Below are 18,892 nucleotides of genomic sequence, written 5' to 3' on the forward strand. Positions count from 1 at the left end.
GGAGCCCTGCAGAACCCTACTAGTGACCTGAACACATATTTTTATGCAACAAGTTGGAGGGAAAGGAACTGTCTTCAAGTAAAAGAAAAGCACATGTGAAGCAACTCCGAGATTATTCTGCTTAGTCCCTAGCTGGCAAATAACACCCCATATCTATCATGTTTAACATGAACTAAACTTATTTTGTAAATCACCACAAGAGAGGGGAGGCCTATTTCAGGCCAGTGAATTTGTGTGGGTTTTGTCTGGGTGGAGTTCACTTTCTCTGCAGTGGCTGGTGTGGGGCTGGTTTCAGATCTCGCTGAATAATTAATAATATAGAGACATTTTTGTTATTGCGGAGCAGGGCTTACACAAGAGCCAAAGCCTTTTCTGCTTTTCCTATGGCCACACTGGTGAGGAAGTTGGGGGTCAATGGGAGGTTGACTGGGGACACAGCCAGGACCCAAGGTGACCCAGGTGACCCAAGCTGACCAAAGGGATATTCCAGACCATGTGACATCATGCTCAGTATATAAAGTGGGGAGAAGAAGGAGGAAGGGGGGGACATTTGGAGTGATAGCATTTGTCATGTGCAGTACCAAGGAGCCACAGTACATGACAAGGTCCTTGAAATGGTTGAACACCTGCCTGCCCACAGGAAGCAGTGAATTAATTCCTTGCCTTCCTTTGCTTGAGTGTGTGCTTTTGCTTCCCTATTAAACTGTCTTCATGTCTACAAGCGAGCTTTTCAGCTTTTACCTTTCTGATTCTCTCCCTGATTCTGCTGGTGGGGGAATGAGACAGCTTGGCTGGTGGCTGGGGTTAAACCACAACAGAGGTGACCTCTAAGCAGACCTTTGTGTATGTCTTCAGCTGGTTTGGACTATTATAGCTACCTTCAGAGCAGACCCTTACACCACTGCAGTTCATCCCCAGGTTTGTGCAGAAACTGCTGAATGAAGGAAGGAGCCACAGTGGGGACCACTGAACAAATGACTTTTGTGAAGTTAGAAAATGCACCTAAACAATTTACATTTACCTCAGAGCACACAGTATTCAAAGAACCCTGCTCCAAGTCCTGCAGAAGGAACACTGCTCCAAGTCCTGCAGAAGCTCTGCTTTCATAGCACTCTGAGCTGCAGATAACAGAAAGAAGGGTAAGAAGGGTAAGGGACTGCTTCAGGATTGCAATTTACCATCTAATGCAGTTCTTGAAGGGCATTCAGCTAGAAATTTGAATAAAAGAAACTGTGCAATCTGAAAATTAAGAATTAAATAATTTGGCAAAATCTGTTAGTGATAATGTTGGTTAAGTTGTTAAAGTTCAGCTAAACTTTAAAGACATGATGAAGGTGGCTCAGGGGGAGTGTGTACCATTATGCAAAATTAAGCACAAAATTTCAAAGCCAGTAAGTCTGAGTGACAAGTTGGTTAAGTTAATTGCAAGCAAAAATGGAACTCTAAAAATTACAGGGAGGATAAAACTACAGCATTGTTACTTCTAAAAAGAAAAATCAAGGGAATGTAATGATGGTACTTGAAGCGCATGAAGGAATAATGAAGCACAAATAGCTAGAAATATTAAGACTAACAATAAGAGTTTTTTAAATGTATTGCAGGCTTGAAAAATGCTAGAGAACATTTAGTTCCATAAATAAGGTGATAGAGTAAGGAAATATTTGCTATTTGGAAAAATAATTTCAGAATAATGCGTTCCTTTTTTGTATTTGAATTTCTCAAACAGAATATTCTCAAATGTAAGACCTTAAAGAGCACACTGTGGCCAGGAGAAATTCAGAAGGAAAGAAGAAACTAATACTCTTGTTTAATGCTAATAAATACCTGAGATATCACTTGAACTTGCCTTGCATTTTCCATTGCTTTAAAAAGCAAAATTTCTTTTAGGAGAAAAAACTTCAGCACAGCTTGCAACAGAAACCTGAATCTAGACAGAAGCTCCTATTATTTCCACAGCTGCTTGCTGGCACAATGAATATTCATTCAGAAAGGAATATATTAGGAGCAGTAGTAAATAACCATTTGTTGATCACAACATTAATCTCAGTCAATCTTGTGAAAGCCCTTAGTAAAACCTCCAGACATTCCCTCTTCATAAGCATGCATCATTCTCTGCATCATTCCTAATCAGTAACACAGGAATAGAATATAAGGACTGTATCCTTCCCCAGATTACTTCAGTCTTCCTTATCAGAGTTAGGACAAAAAAAGCCAAGACAAACAAAAATGAAATAAGATAAAACTCTGGTTCTTCCTGCTGTTTAACTTCCTTCAGTGCTTCCTGGGTACAGTCAGTCACTGCCTGCTCTCAACCACAAACTCCTGGGCTGGCTGCACACTGGCAGCACAGAGGCAGGGTCAGCTGGTGGCTCCTGTGCAGGCAGGGACAGGGGATCCCTGTGAGGCACGGGTGGCAAAGCAGCATGTGTGCTCAGTGACATGGAGGCCGCTGTCAAACACACAGACAGACACAATGTCAGAGATGAGGCTGCAAGAAGTATTCTAATTTTTTTTAATATTAACTGTGCCTTTACCATCAAAGACCTTGATGGTTTGGGGAGAGTGTGTTGGCTTTTCTTCCCTTTGCTTCTATTTGACAATAAGAAAAGCTTAGGTGAAAGGAATACACTGCATCCTCCCAAGAACTATCTAGAAGACAGCAGAATGAAAACTATTGCCATCACAGGGCTGAGCTGGACAAGAAAGACACTTCTTAGTCTAGGGGAAAACTCGTTCAAAAATTGGCAAGTGCACAAGCATTGAGTAAAGTCACAGCTTTATGATTTCTTACTAATGAGCAAGAACACAAGGAGGTAGAGTATGGTGAGTAGTTCTTAGTTAAGAAGAATCAAGAGGAAGCAATGCATTTAAAGTAGTAAATGGTTACACAAGTTGCAACAAGCTTTAGTCCAATCTTTTGTACTTGCTAATTTAGCTTTTGGAGAGACAGAGGGATTAAGTTTCCCTTGATAATTTTCTTGTCTCTCTCTTTCCTGAGGGTGGATAGGGCAATTAGTTTTGGTTTGTTTTTTTCCTAGCATAAACAGCTAATGAATAAACTAACATACTCTGAAAAACACAGTGGAAAAACCAAACAACCTCAAACTCTAAAGAAGTAAGGGTGTGGAGTAAATATTGCTTATGTTGTTCCTCAGATGGGATGACCCTTGGCTTGTCTCTTTCTCTATGCAACACTGGGGCTTGTGGTATCAAAAATGGCTGCTGTATGAGCCCTTAGCAGCCAAAACAAAGATAGTGAAAAATGGAGGAAATTGAGACACTGAGCCATAAACATTCCCACTTTAATGCAGCAGTTCAAGCTGATCAGGGTTAGTATTCAGGCTGTAAGTGATTCTCCACGTGAAAAACTATGGAAAAAGTGCAGGATAGTTATGAAATCCACAGGAATATGGTCTTCACTCCTTTCCTGCTACTTCTGGTCACAGTATCCTTATAGTTTATCTAGTAGTATGTCATCAAACTCATGACAAAATTAATCTAATGACCAAAACACTTGGTCATCTCCTCCTTGTTAGCTCAGCTAGCATGTTAATGCACTGGAGAACAAACACAATGTACTACACTTTGTGCCTCCTCCTCCTCCGGCTTTTACTTCAGCTATCTACCCTAACACAAAATGGATAAACAGTTTTCTTGCCAAATAGTAGTGGATTATCCACAGTGGTGGTGACGACAGCACAGTGCACGGAAGGATAAGAGTTACAATAGCTATTCCTAAAGCAGTAACGTGAGCGGGGATAAGCTGGGAATGAAAAGTCACCATCCAGATGAACATTTACACACTCTGGAAATGATGACTGGTATTTGGATTGAGCAGAAGGGTGAATTCAGCATCACACCAACTTCCAACAAAGTTCATCTGATCAAGATCATATATCCTGAAATTTTATCCCATAATCCATTTCTCCATCTTGAATACAGGTTACTAAAGTTTACTCTATACAGTAAAACAAAACATAAATACTTGAATAGTTGTACTGTAATGTCTGTGATTGGAAATACTTTGCTTTTGATATTCTTTCAACCTTGGCCTATTCCTGAGACCTACTAAATGTGTATTTCATATCTATCTGAAAGCCCTGCCAGTTTTCATAGCCCCTAGGACAGGAAAATTAATTGAATTTATAGTTGAGAATAATAAAATAATAAATAATAAAAATAATAATATATAATATATAACACCTTATAAATAATAAACAATAAAAATAATAAAACTACCAAGATTTCAGGATGCCTGGAATAGCTGAAGTGAAATCCCCAGTTTGCTATGCATTAGAAGGAAAAGCATTGTGACATTATATCATGCTCTTTATGATTTTAAAATTAATGCAATATTTAGAAAATCAAACAGAATATTTTATAACCTGTCCAGTTCTGCTACTTCTGTATATACACATTAATGTAGTAAAATTGTTTACCACTCTGAACTGGAGCACGTTCATTACATTTTGTACACAGTAAGAACAACTGAAGCACAAAGGTTCATAAGATCTTAAACCTTCAATGCAGTTTTCAGTCCCACCACAAAATTTTCTATGCATTCCAGTGGTGAGTTCAGTTTTCTATTAGGAGGCATGAAAAATGGGAACATTGCATGGAAAACTGTACTTTAGAATGCAAGAAGCTCTTGCATTGCTGGGATGGCAGTGGAAGAAGCCCTGAGAACTCTGTTCAAGGTGTCAGAGAGATCTTCTGGAAGATATGATACCATAAGTAAGTCTACAAACGTAAATCTTTCACCTTATTAGAGGATAAAACTGCTTCTTTCCCTGAAGTGTCCATTGATTGATATAATCCCAATTATTTAAAAATTCTTTAAGGACTCTTGTGTCATAACATACTACACTATTCCTGAATTAATTGGCAGATGGAATGCTCTGGTTGACAAAACTTCTGGTGAATCTGGAAAGTTTTATTAGGAAAAAATTCTCAAAATGTTTTTGGGGCCCTTTATTTACTTCCATTTTTCTGTGTAATTTTCTACCTTTTTCATTACTGGATGTCCTTCAGCTCTTTGTAGCATGCCACTTATCCTCTCTGGTGCTTGTCCCTCCTCTCTTAGACTCCAGCAAGTCTGAAGCTCTCTCTGCTTCACTGCCTGGGTTGTATTTCATCACAGCTGCCACATTATCTGCAACAACCATCATTAAAAAGGCTGCTGCATTATCCCTAGAAAGAATGCAACATTTCAACAGCTTTGTGTGGCAAATGCACCCAGGGAGGGTTTCTGCTGCCTCTTGCCAAGCTCCTATTGCTTCACTTTCCCCACTGGTTCTCCTGCTTTGTAACTGGGGTTCTGAATTTTTCTCAGGTCCCCTCTGTTTTGCTCTCATTAGGAAGGCATTTGGGCAGCATTCTTTTCCCTTCATGATGGAGAATTTGTTCCAGGTCACTGCTGAGCTGTAGACATTGTCCTTGAACATGTAACCTGTAAAGAAATTAATGACTTCCCTGCAAGATACCAAATCTTTCCTGCAGGATTCCCCATCCTGACCCTAATGGCTGCTCAATTACCTGGATGGATTTAGAATAACAGAAGAAAGATAAAAGTGTAAAGGAAAAATGTGAACTGTTCCTTATCTCCCAATATATGTCTAGCAATGTGTCTTGGGCAATCTTCCAAAATTGTTTGGGCTTGGAAAGCTAAAGAACAGCTGTGCTATACACCCAGCTGTTGATGTTTTCTTAGATACCAGCTATGTCAGTATGCCTTAAGTTCTTAGTTATTAAACCAGTTTTTGGATATTAATCTTTCTATTAAAGAAAAAATCATTGAAGCACTTGATCTACCAAAAGTTAAGATTATAACTTAGAGGTGTCACATCTTAATTCACAGAAGAGGGATCTATTTTAAAATAAACACCTGTTTCTAGCTCTCCCCATCTCAACCCATTCTAAGCCCAAACCAAACTGCTGCAGTCTTTAAAAAAAAGTAAAATGTCTCTCAAATAGTACTTAGTACAGATTAACAAGGATGTAGTTTGAAAAGTGAAGTCTTTCATGCCTAGAATGAATCCTTCAGGAGATTTTTTTGTTGCATCATTAACAGTCCTTCTTGATCAGACAACCTACAGAAAATCACCACAAGACAGAATGAGAAACTGCAAACACTATACACTGTACTGTTTCAAGTAAGGTGAGGAGACATGAACAAATAATATGAGGGATATCTTGGCTGGAGAGCTCCTTGGAAGAGGAAAGGGCGAGAATCATTCCAAAAAGAGAGGCATTATTGCTAAATAAACACCATTGACTGATTTGGGAAGGGCAGTTCTTATCAGACTCTGTATGCTGTACATGTGAGAGGAAATTACACCCAAGAGGGCAATTCAGAGCAAGAGACTAAACTGGGGAAGTGAAGCCTCAGGATGGTGCCTAAACTGAGATGCAAGGCATCCAGAATATTCTCCCTTTTGTAGTCTGACATCAATCAACACAAGCCTTCATCATTCAGCAACCTCTCTGCAGTTCCTCTGAACTGAGATGGTAGGACTTGTGCGAGGGAGCTGGATATGTAACCTATTGACCAATGTAGCTAAATGTTTCTTCCCAGCACTTCTGTTAACATGGATGAAACTTCTGCTCTAACTTGTCTCTTCTCAGAGAACACACATCATATGAACACTACAAGAACCCATGCCAGCAGTAAAGCAACCTCCTCCTCTGTAAATCTGCTTACCTCCATCAACTGACTACTGAACAGAGCCCAATCAAAAAAGAGTTATTTCACAATTAGCTGTGCTCAATTTTGCTTTTTAATAATCACCACCTTTCAGAGATCTAAGCTTTGACAGTTCCACAGGCCCCCCAAAAGAAAGGAGGATCAAAGATGCTGCAGCTGTTTCTCTGCAGCATTTCTCTTCCTCTAAAAGTGTTCTGAAGTTAATTTTGATGAGGTTTGAAAGGAGTAGGCTTGTGCTCCACGCTGAAAACGTTTTCAATTTGACAGCTCTGTCTGTGTGGGGGAGGGAGAACGATCAGTGATATCTTTAAGTTATGCAATAAAAAGTTAGCTGTCTTCTTTGAATGCAGATTTCTATTGAAGTTTTAAATAGTTCTATTCAGTAAGGAAAGGACTGAAAAGGTGGTTAACATAAGTAAGCTGAAGCAACCTGCTGCTGGTCCTGTGAATAAAGCTGACCTTCTGGAGTAGTGGCAGAGGCTGTTGACCTTGTTTTTCTCCCTTGCACAAGCCACTGTGTATCCTTACACAGTATCGTATTTCCAGGCAAACAGCCAACTTTCATGTACGGCAGGGCAGAGTAGTGCACAGCGCCAATATTCCCTAAAACAAGACTTACTTGCTTCCATAAAGACTTAGAGGACTCGAGCTTATGCTAAGCTTTGCACTGACCAAAACTTTCCCAAGGCATGGACAAAAGATCCCTGGGATCTACAAGGAAAAAAGCATCAATACTTTCACATCACGTTCCAGAAACCACAGGCCACAAAATATCTGATGCTGTAACTGCAGAAGCTTTGCTGTGGGGAGACATGACTTTACCGTCTTTCATATAGTGTTATACCTCTATTTCAGAGTTGTAAGGAGAAGGGAAGGTATGCTTCTAACACGTTAAAGAAAACCAGCCAAAGAGAATCCAGAAAAGATCACTTCTTCACATGAATGATCTTTACCCACACTGTGCTTCAGTGAAGCAACTATGTCTGTCACATTTCACAGATAAGAGTTTCAACATTATGTGATTTACCAAAATCAGGGGTGAAGTTTGTAGCTGAGGTGCTGCACCTGATTTTAAGTCCAAGGCTTCTCTTTTTCTAGCAATATATATCTTCGATCTCATCTTTCTTTCTATTCTTCTCCACAGTCCACCGAGATGAATGGTCTCCTTCCTTGCTAGAACAAAGTCCAAACAGATAGCAATGACAACTTCTTCTACTCCAGCAGGAACACTGTAGATCCAGGGAGGAGTCTGGCCATTTTTCCCATCACATCTGCTCACCCCTTCCTAGGAAAGGGAACTCACAAAAAGGGAAGCAAAGGAAGAGCTCTAGAAGCCATAAATAGGTCATTGCAGCAAGTAAGTGACTCAGACTAATTGCCTGGGGCCAGTGCTTCCCACAGACGGGGTTCCAAAGGAGCTGGCCAGAGCCTGTACCAGACAGTAAGTCCAGCCCAGAGGCTGAGGAGAACAACACTCACAGCCTTAGCCCAAATATTCTACCTTGATAAACCCATGACAATAAAGAAATAGGTCCAAGCATGTCTCTGTGGTGATGACCTTGGATCTTTGCCAAAGCAGTCAACGCTATGAACGTGATTGGCATATTAATTGATAGACTTGTGGGAGGACAACATTTTTCTCCCATCACATCTACAGCAGGTCTGGTAGAAAAAGAAGAGAGACATTTGCAGGAGAATCAAATATTCTCTTTCATAACAAAGAGCAATATATTTTTAGGCTTTAAAAAATTATATTACTTCTACATGTCAATCCTTCAGATTTTTTTCTGTAATAGATATCTATTTCAAATTAAGTAATTTCATTTCAAAAACTATTGTATTGTGCAGTTACTTCTTTTTCTTACCTTCCTTTTCTTTTGGACCTTTTTCCTGTAGTTAAATAATATGCTGCATTAACAACATTATAATAAGAGATGAAGTGTACATATTTCTTTGTATTTATTTGTTGAAATATTACTCCTGTACCCTAAAGCTATAGCCTTTCCTCTTGCTTCCTAATCAACACCTTCAATACTTTCTGTCCTCAGCATTATTATTGCCCAAATTTCCAAAGTCTGTCAAAGGCAGAAAAGCATTGAAGAAAAGCACCTTCAGATGCATCAGAGCTCCAATACGAGAAAGATCTGCAATTATTTAAAAGTTACCAACTTATAGCATATTATTTTGTAAGTAAAAACAAGCAGTGTTATCTATGTGGAAATAATGATGCACAGAACTCTGAACAACACAACGTAATTTCCAAGTTGTCCCAGCTGTCCAATGATATTACAATTTCAATAATCGAAATTTCATATGAATAAGCAAATAAATACTGCAGAATTTTCAGGTTTTCTTGGTTTTGGGGCTTTTTTTTGCTACTTGGAAAAATATTTGGGGAGGGAAAATGTTTCCTTTAACTTGTCCTAATGGCTCTCTAACCACCTGTCTCTTTAGAAAACATTCAAACAATTCACCAGTTTCTAATAAGGAAGAATTGTAATTCTGGAAAGCAACCGAGATACTTTTCATTCATTTGTGCCTCTCCAAGGAGCTTCTGAATACAGTGCAGTAGAAGTAGAAGTAGAGCTGTTTACAGTATGCCTTGCTTGCCTTGCCTTCATGGGACCGCTCTGCCAGCAAGCAACTTCACTACATATATCTAAATAAATACAAATATAAAATATTTGTAATAATATATAATAATAATAAATATATCTATTCATCATATAAACCCATTTCTACAGTTTGATGTCTTCTGCTAAGTTTTTCTGACATCCAGACAGATAAAATTTCAAAGGTTGAGATCAATTACTCCATTGCCTAAAAAGATTTCAGCGTATGTAAATGAGCAATAAAAAAGAGAGGCAACAAATAAAGGCTGGATTAAAAAAAAAAATTGCACTGATTATTAACCATTAGAAAAGTAACCTAGTGCTTTCCTGAATTCAAGAAATAATGATAAAACTTTTCTCAGAAAGAATAAGCCCCTTCCTGTGGTCTAGATATAGTTAAAATTGACAAAACTTAAGCTGTCACTATTAGTGGAGGAAGAAGATACCAAAATCATCTGGAAACAGACACAGTTGGAATAATTAACTTGGACTGATGATGATTAGAAGCTGAATGAGAGAAAATTTTTATTTACTAGATCTATGAGTCTAGATAGTTAAAAATATAATTATGACATCAGGTTTCTGCTCAGAAAGTATTTGCAGATGAAATATCAAATTTTAAACTAGATATCAAAGTATATTTTTTTACTGTACCAGTCTGTTGAAGCACAAAAACCTAATTGAAAGCAAGCCAAAACCTGCTTTTCTGAAACTCTATGTATTCATCTGCAATGTGAGAGATAAATGATCTTTGCTAACATCAGTCAGTCCAATCCACTTGATCTCATTTAGGCAAGCACCTTTTGTAGCTTTTATTGTTCAATGGTCCAGAAAGTGACTGTGTAAAAATATTGTGTAGAATAACATCTTCTTGCATATGTTCATACTCAAAATTAATCTGTTTTACTGTCAGAAAGCAAGTTTCTTCCAACCTCTGATTCTACACCTAGAAGACATAAGAAAGCATGAGAACAGCCCTAAGTAATTACACAATTATCTAACATAGAAAAAGGACACAATTACTTTCCATAATTCTGCTGAAGATGGGCAGGAAAGCAACAACAATTTTGTGTACGCACATGTAACTACTAAGCGCTGCGAAAGCAGAGAGAGAACAGCAACCCACACCCATATCTTTAATGTTGAATATGTCAAATAACTAGAAAGTCTAACTGGGAGCTATTTTCAACCAGGAATATATCTGCAAACATCAAATGTAGCTCAAAAATAATTTCTGGAGACAAATCCAAATAGGAAAAAATCACATCTTTTATGAATACAATTCAAAGAGGAACACCTGAAAAATATATTTTCAGAATTAATAATACTTCAAAAGCATCAGCAAACTTTTCTTCACAACTTACAAAGTTAAATAAAAGAAAATACATTTTGATGTCCTGAATTTGCATTTCCTCGTGCCAAAGCATACTATTAAATCAATTTAAGGTACAATTAAATTAATTTTGTGTTTATTTAATAATAAACTTTGGGATATTCAGTTATACCTCCTACATATAGAAGATTCTGTTGCATACAGAGTTTTATGCCAGGAACATATATATTTAGAGTTGGTTCTGCAAATATAACAAAACAAACTATGGAAGAAGTAAATATTTACCTAACCAGGACTAAAAGGTTCTTCATGTGGGAAAAAGAGCCTGATGCTTAAACCTCTGTTCTAATGACAACAATTACAAAATAAAATCTGAGTAAAATGTAGTCAGTGGCATATAAGCCCTGACGAGATAATACCACATCTCCAAATGTCATTCCTTTCAACATATTTGCAAAATGAAGTGGAATTCTGAGTTCTTCCTCCAAAGTTTAGCACCTTACTTATAAGCAAAAAAAAGCCTCACAACTTTTATTAAGCCAGTGTAACTGAGCTTCGAAGAAACAAGATGGAATTACTGAACACTACTTCACTCATTTTCTGTTCAAAAGTCTTTATGATGAGATTACATAAAAGCTGTACTTTAGAAAGTCAGAGAAGGGCTTTAATCTCTCTTTATACCTTTGACAAGCTTGAATTTACCTTTCTTCAACCATGCAGCCCCTTCAAATCAGCCTTCCAAGCAAATTTCTCTTGCCCACACCCTACAACTAGGCTTCTACTAAAAATAGGAAAAACACAAAATCTAAAGTTTGTGAGGTAAAAAAATAATAGAGAAGCAGAAATAAAGACAAAAGGAAAAAATGTGGTTTTTATACTTTATGGAACAGCTCATGGATGTTCTCAGTCCCTCAAAGTAAAAGCCCCACTTGCAGTTCCTTCTGCCAATCACTATACGCTACAACTGCACATACATCTGTTCCAGACTCAAAATCAACATGGTTTGTATGTTTTTCAAGTCACTGTTTTTTCATTTCCTGTCTGCCTTCTTCTCTCTTGCAACATGCTGTTATGTACATTCACATTTTCCCATTTCTTAAATAAAATATTTGGATTTCAGCGCAACCTCCTGTCCAGGGAAGTTTACCAACAAGTTCCCCAAATAACTTCTAACTTGCTATATACCTATGATTTAAACAAGATATTTATGAAAACTTTCTTCTGATTCTTCTGAAACAAAAAAGAAAAATTTAATCAAGCAATGACTATGTCAGACTGAGACAAATTTTGTGCTTGGTTATTTTGCAGAGGCCCGTCTTCATAAACAATTTGAGAAACTAGCTTTTCTTTGGAAAAAGCCAATGATTCCCTCTAAGCAGCATGTAACCACACTGCTGCTACAAAACATTTAGTAAGCCATACCTCATAAGTTCTCTGCTCCAGAGGTATTAAATGTGCTGCTCAGTACCTGGGAATGATCATCCATGCAGGTCCAGATCTCTTCAGGACACTGAAGACCACACCATAGGTGTATCCATAGATGGTTTCCAAAGGCTATCATGCTTGTCAAAAAATGTGATACTTAAAAAAGACAGCTCTGGAGAGTATAACCTTTTCACAGAGGCTGGGCAATAGATGAACACATAAACTCTTGCAAAAGTTTTACCCTCACCTCTTCACACCGCAGTGCATGAGCCAGTTTACAAACACGTTGTCTTAACACATTTGGGCAAAGAGCTACGTCTTCATCCATGTTACAGAACTCCACTCCTACAATTAAATAGTATATTCTGATATTATATGTTTCTCTTACATTTTCACGTAATATAAATTTCCAGACTTTAAAAACTTTTACTTTTTTAATTCTTGTCCTAGAGACAAGTGTCACTGCACATTACTTCACAATTTGGTATGAATTTGACTCTAAGCTTTCACTTGAGTTTCAGTCAGAAGTATCAGATCCTTAAGGATATAAAAATTATGTTGTTATCAATGTTCAATCACGGTACAAAACCCAGAAGAAAACTAAATGCTTTTATTAACTGTACTGTCACCAAATTTCTTCTACTGAACAATGAGTGGAGAAAGGCAATACAAGTACTGATACAGTATTTGTTTCCTACCATTAGGCATATTCTCATATTCCCAATCAGATGCATTGGCTCTGCCATCTCATTTTCATAATTACTAAAGATGCTCCTAATTCCACATCACCCATGTTTTCTTTGCCTGACATTCAATATTAATCAGAATTTTCAAGCACTTGCTTCCTACTCTTGCTTCCTTTCCAGAAAAATGCAGTAAGCATCGGAGAGAGAGAAAACATATATACCAGAGAGTGAAAAATTATTGGAAAGCCAGAGAAAATAATTTGAGCTTACAAGTAAAGAAGACCAATGAAACTCTACAAGTATTAACTTGTTTCATTCTCTGCTGCTTCTACCAAGCTTCTGGCACCTCTGTACATGTCCCAGTAAAATCTACAACAAATTTGGCAGCATTTTATTATCTTGGTGCAGGAGTTTTCCTACAGGAAACTGAAGATTGAAACATTTCACAGCTACCTTGTCTGCATTTAGTGAAAATTAAATGCTTCATTCTAATAAACACAGAATTTTGAATTCATTCCTCATTCCTTTTAGGTTTTAATATTATGAAATATTTCACGCAGCATTTTGTCAAAACAAAAGCCAAAGGATAAAACAAGATAATAAAAAACAGGGCACATTTTCATCAGAATTTTCAAATCACCTTATTTACCACAGAAAATAGATATTTGGAACTAGCAAATTATCCTGCAAAGACCAACTGTATTTACAGAACTGAAAATTCAATCTTAGACTTAAATATTCACAGCTAAGACAGTTTTGCAGTACAAAATATTACAAATACATGTGAAGGACCATATGATGACTGCAAGCCAGTTCTGAATGTCTTTCTGAAGAACTGAAGCAGCAGAAATCTAAGTTACTAACTCAGGTCAAGAATCAGAAAATTCTATCTTTGTCTCACTGCAAAAAATTGGATTAAGGTATCACCCCCTCTACTTAGCGTTAACAATGAGGGATGACAGTACAAATATTTCCCTGTATTTACAGATGAGTCACATCAGGAGAAGAAATACATAAAAACTGGTGAAGACTCCCAGCAATAGTTTTGAACTGTGCTTGGATCCACAGGCGATCTTGAAGGGGGCCACAAAAGCAAGTCATGAAAAGGTTGTTTCAAATACCACGATAAAGGAATCTGAAGCTCAACTTGAATATCCAGAGTAGCCCAAAATTAAAAAAATATTTGAAAGCCAATGATTACAGATATAGTAATCAGATACACATTTCTTCAGGGACTAATAACCCCCATGTTTTTATGGCTCAGAGATCTGGCATCCTGGCATATACCAGGTTCCACAAGTCTGCTCCTGTGTTATACCAATGCTGCAGCTACCTGCTTAGCTCAGAAGAGCTTTGTGGCTGTGTTGTGCTGTTCTCCAAGAGTTTTTCCAGGGGTGACTGATGCACTTTCATTAGAATACATAAACAAGATTTTTTTATTTCCCCATCCAGAAGAAAAAGCTGGCTTTGAAGAAGAGAGTTGTACAGGTAATGCCTTACTCTGGGAACAAGCCGTCCACAGGGCTTGTGCAGTCACTGGACAGACCCTGGAACAACCTGGTCTTATTTCAGGGCTGATCCTGCCTTGACCTGGAAGCTGGACTAGGGACATACTGAAGCCCCTTCCCATCATGCTACAAAAAGGTATCAAAGACATGTAGTCAGCTTTTATTTCATATCTTTCACTCTATTCACGTACCTCTAGCTTTGCTTTACTATTTACTTTTTTTTCACATATAATTCTGAGGCTTTACAGAACATTCACATCATATTTGCATGTGTTTCTACAGAAAGGGTTTCCAAAAAGTTATTTAGATTTTGGGTTTGGTTTTTTTCCCCATTGTTATTAAAGAATGGGACAGAAAGTCTCATGGAAATTCCTGTTTCCAGGAGGTCTTTGGAAAGGTCAGGTTATCAAAAATTTTGAAAAAGAAATCTCTGCAGCAGGTAAAATATTCCTGCTGAGAAATCTAGAGGGAGGTTGTGTCTCATCCCTATGATTACTTCTATACTGCTTTTCAGAAGGACAGGCTAAAACTTCCACCAAAATATTGCTGGGAAATTTGTTTGCAAATTGACTTCAAAAGTTCAATGAAAACAAAAATAGAATAGCAGGCTTCTATATATTTATTCTCCCTGGTCCTTCCTACCCTTTCAATTTTCAGACCAAAAGAGCAAATTCTTAGTTATTAAAGAATTTGATACTGCTAAAGAAGGAACACTTACAACTGAAATATAGCATCAGAACCAGGCAACTACATAAACACTTACCAGAAATCCTTGTACTTTAACTACCTCACCCTGCATTTAGGGGACAAAAGATTCAAGAAGCTATTCTGTTTGTTTGCCATCTATTAGAGAATGAATACAGCCTTCTCATAATGTTGGTGATTTGCAAAATGTCCCTGCAAAGCACAAAAGCCAGCTGTCCAGTTTGCAGGCCCAGTGGAATAAGGCACACGCTACCATTTTCCAGCACTCTGATTTCAAAGCCTTCTCAGAAGCCTAAATTTCCTTGTGCTTTTTATCTACATAAGCTTTATTTGCTTTGTTCTTTCAGAGGCCACCTAAAGGTGGACATTTCATCTTGAGGCAGCTTGTGGGTCTGCATTTCTTCATCTGTTAATATAAACATATATTTCTCTCTGTGCTGAGTGGTCAAACAGCTTGCTGAACTGGTCTGATGTGTAATATTCAGTATTATTTTTTTATTTATTGCATTTCTATCCAAATTTCTCTCTGATGCATTGTAAGCAGGTCTGGTTACTTTACATATCTGAACTTTGGCTGTACAGCCCGACTGCTCTCTTGCTTGCTTACAACCTGCATCTAAAGCTGCTGCAGAAGCACAGTCTGTATTGCTATTGCAGCATGCTCACCTCGCTTCTTTTGGACTGCTCTGCAGTAAAACTTCAGTCTGCTGGTTGTTAAAACAGGTTGTGCTTCACAGCATGGACCTACTTCCTGCAGTACCCCATTTCTTGTTTTACTTGGTACTGGCATCTATTTTTTCTATTTCTACTTTTTTTTTTTTCCTATTTCTGCCTTTCTTTTTTTTCTTGTTAGCAGTGATGGTATTGTTGGATTGGCAGTTCAGAGAAAACTAAAACAATAATCAAGTACCATTTTCCTTCTAGTGCTCCTTTCCAGAACCTTGTGGTTGCCCAAGCAGCTTCATGGGGGAGAAGAGGAAGTGACTGTGGCTCCAGTTGCATCTCTCACTCCTCCCATAACTGAGACGGACCAAGAGGACTCAAGGGGCCACAATACTGCTCCTGCTGAGGAAGGGCTCATCAGGACTGGATTAACCAACAAATACCTTGGCTACAAACCACCAAAGTACCTTGGTGTGACAGCAGCATTCAGTGATAGTTGGCTAGGCCAGATTTAGAAAATTGAGCCATCTGAGACTGGAGAAACAGGAGTCAGAGATAAGCCCCCATGCTCCCTCACTGGCTCCAAGAGCTGTACACCACTCCCTTCATCATATCGCCACTTTACTCCAGAAAAATGAAAACCAAAGCATTTCCCTCCCTCCGTCCCCTGCCTCATTAAAAATTGTCTTCTCCACTCCAGGAAACAACTTCAGCAAACTGGAGGGATTCAGGCAGTGGCAAAAACCTTGCTAAACATGTGGCTCCAACCCGATGGAAACACTGGGTCACTGCAGGTCTTCTCCTGTCACACTGGAAGTTGCTGACTGGCATTTTTACATTACAAGGTGCTATGATTTGAAGCTTTTCGCTTCAAATTGCTGATTTGCTTCAAAAAGCTAATTGTAATACCTTTGCTGCCCGACCCCCAGGCTCCTTTGAACACAGAATTAGCCCCCCAAAACCCCTTTTTCCACACAGGAGTATTTTCTAGTCCCTTCAGAGACTGATTGGCATTGCAGATGCGTAACTGGGCGACTAAGGTTTCGGCTTACGTCTAAGCCTGCACTCCAGATTCAATCAGAGGATGCTGGTGGCACTTGAGCTGCATCTCTGGGAACCTGCCCACTTCGGTGGCAACCTGAGACAGGGCAAGGACGCGGACGTGGCTGTGCCAATCGATGCTGGCCCTCCAAGCAGGCAGAGGCCGGCAGCCCGGGGCGGGGAGGCGGCGGTAGGAGCGGAGCCTCGCACAAACAAAAGGTGCGCGCTGACGTTAATCTCCGCTAACGAAGCCCGCCCTGAGCCCGTGTGCTCTGAGTCACCCGGCACATCGGCGAGCCGAGAGAAAGCTCATGAATCAAAGGGCCCTGCAGAAAGCTCATGAATCAAACCACCCTGCCGTAACGAGGGGAAGCGCTGCGGACAGGGGGAGGGGAGGGGAGGGGAGGGGAGCAGCTCAGGGCTTGCGTCAGACCCGCAGCCGCTGCCTCCGCGCTGCCCCTGCCTCTGCCGGCCGGGGCCTGCGGCGTCCTCAGGCGGCCCCGGAGCCCCGGCCTTGCCCGACCGCACCGTGCCGGGCCGCTCACGGGGGCGGGAGGGCCCCAGCAGGGCACAGCCCCGCCGGGTACACGGCTCCCGGCAGGAGAGCACCGCTCTTACACCGGGCAGCCTCCCGAGAGCGGGGAATGGCCACAGCAAGCGCCTGGGGACAGCACTGCGACTCTGCGGGCAAGTCTTCTTCACCATTTCGTTCAATTAGGTGCCCATGCGTAAGGAAGATCAGAGCAGAAACAACCAGCTACACGGAGCAGCCCATAAAGAGAATTTTTGCAGCTTCATCGATGTGCAAAACACTAAATGGCACAAGTACCTACAGCTTAACCTGTTTACCATGACAGCAGCACATGGGCACAGAGATTCCCTCCTGCTCCAGGCAGTTGAAGGCTCGGGACAGGTGGACAACTGCTGGGGAACTGGCTCCGGTTCTTTGGTATAATCAAATGTATGTTTACATAAAAAGCATGTCAAAGAAGAGAACCATAAACCGTCCTTCTTCACAATATATACCAGGCAGCAAACCATATGTATCTGACTGTAACAAAACAAGAGGGTTTTTTCACAACTCTAACTTGCTTTTCTCTTGGCTGAGTTCTCAGTTCACATGCCTCAGTGGCTGGGCAGTGACGGGTGTGATGTGGCAATCCCAGGTGCTGGAGCAATTACACACAAAATCCTGGGTTATTGCAACGTAGGCCAAGACCTGCAAGAAATGTTGCAGTTTTTCCAGTGTGGCAGAAGCAAAGGCCTCCACCTCAGAGTCCAGATACTCAGGTGGCTCCTTGAGGGAAAAAGAGAGATTAATATGGAAGATACTTTCAGAGCCCACATGCCTTGCAGAAGTGGCAGATAGTGCAGAACAAACCTGCTCACAATAAAGGTTGCTGTCAAGCTTTTGGTTTTCTTTATTTATTTCTTGGAGAGAACAAAAACTAATAGAAAAGCAGGCTGTTTTGGTGACTGATGCAGAAGGGCTGACTATAGAAACACCATAGTGAAACACACAGTATGGCCATCAAAATCATGGGCCTTGGGAGCAGAAGTAACTACTAGCCTCTCCTAGCAGAGTCATCCAGCAGGAACAGGAGCTTTCCTGTGTTAATGCAGTACTTTGCTTAGTACTCACTTGAAAGATGAGAGGGGTTTGTGATGATAAACAAGCATAAAAACCTTGTTTTGGGGATGTTCACTTGATAGATACTAGCTTACTATCACTTTCAAGAGAGACAAGCAAGAAGGAAACAAACTGGCTTTTGCATGTTGTTAAGACAGTGCAGAAGACAACAGTGAGCATCTGAGATCAAAGGGCTCTAGTGATTTTAAAAGGGTCTCTCTTGGGTGGCAGATAAGTTAGAGTTGCTCAAGGAAAAGAAACAAAGATGACAGGTCCTAAAAGCCTGCTAAAAGCAGAGCCTCAGAAACAGCTATGCACATTACCATTTTTCTTAAAAGGTCTGCTCCCAGCACAGGTTCAAGTATTAAAATAAATTCTATAATGTAGCCATCACTTGAAGCTCAATTTATTTTGTAGAACAGAAATCACTTCACTCTGCCTGGTCTTGAGTTTGCTAGAAGATCCTTGGTTCTGTTGTTCTAATGTCAAGCAAAAAAAACATACACCCTGCCCCTCAGGGGTATGTGTGGAGGCAATAACTGGGGCTCAGTGGCTCACTAACCACCACTATGCAGCTCTCAAGGTA

Source organism: Ammospiza caudacuta, chromosome 3, assembly GCF_027887145.1.
Source record: "Ammospiza caudacuta isolate bAmmCau1 chromosome 3, bAmmCau1.pri, whole genome shotgun sequence".
NCBI lineage: Eukaryota > Metazoa > Chordata > Aves > Passeriformes > Passerellidae > Ammospiza > Ammospiza caudacuta.